Source organism: Plasmopara halstedii (genome assembly GCF_900000015.1).
Source record: "Plasmopara halstedii genome assembly, contig: Scaffold_650, whole genome shotgun sequence".
NCBI lineage: Eukaryota > Oomycota > Peronosporomycetes > Peronosporales > Peronosporaceae > Plasmopara > Plasmopara halstedii.
In genome coordinates this window covers 1,083,030-1,083,363 of record NW_020187567.1, presented here as the reverse complement: position 1 = coordinate 1,083,363, position 334 = coordinate 1,083,030, and positions in this window count along the sequence as shown.

Below are 334 nucleotides of genomic sequence, written 5' to 3'. Positions count from 1 at the left end.
TAGCGCCACGCGCTGTTGCTCGGTCTGGAGCATGGCGAATGCGATGGCCATCTCGACCATCCCCTAACCCAGACCTTAACGCTCATCATGAGCGGCTTAGGTCGGGGGAAGTCATCCGTCACTAACGGTGGCGTCATAGACACTACCGATGCAGACATCTTCTGCTGCGGTGCTCTAGCAGCGCGTTTTCGTAACCTGAAAACGCTTCTAGACGCGCACCGATTGCCTCGGGACTTTGTGCTACAAGGTGTTGCACGCCCTCAGGGCCAAGCAAGGACATCAGCTTGTTAAGCCCGTCCTGCATGCCCTTGGCAAAGAGGCAAATTCCTCCATT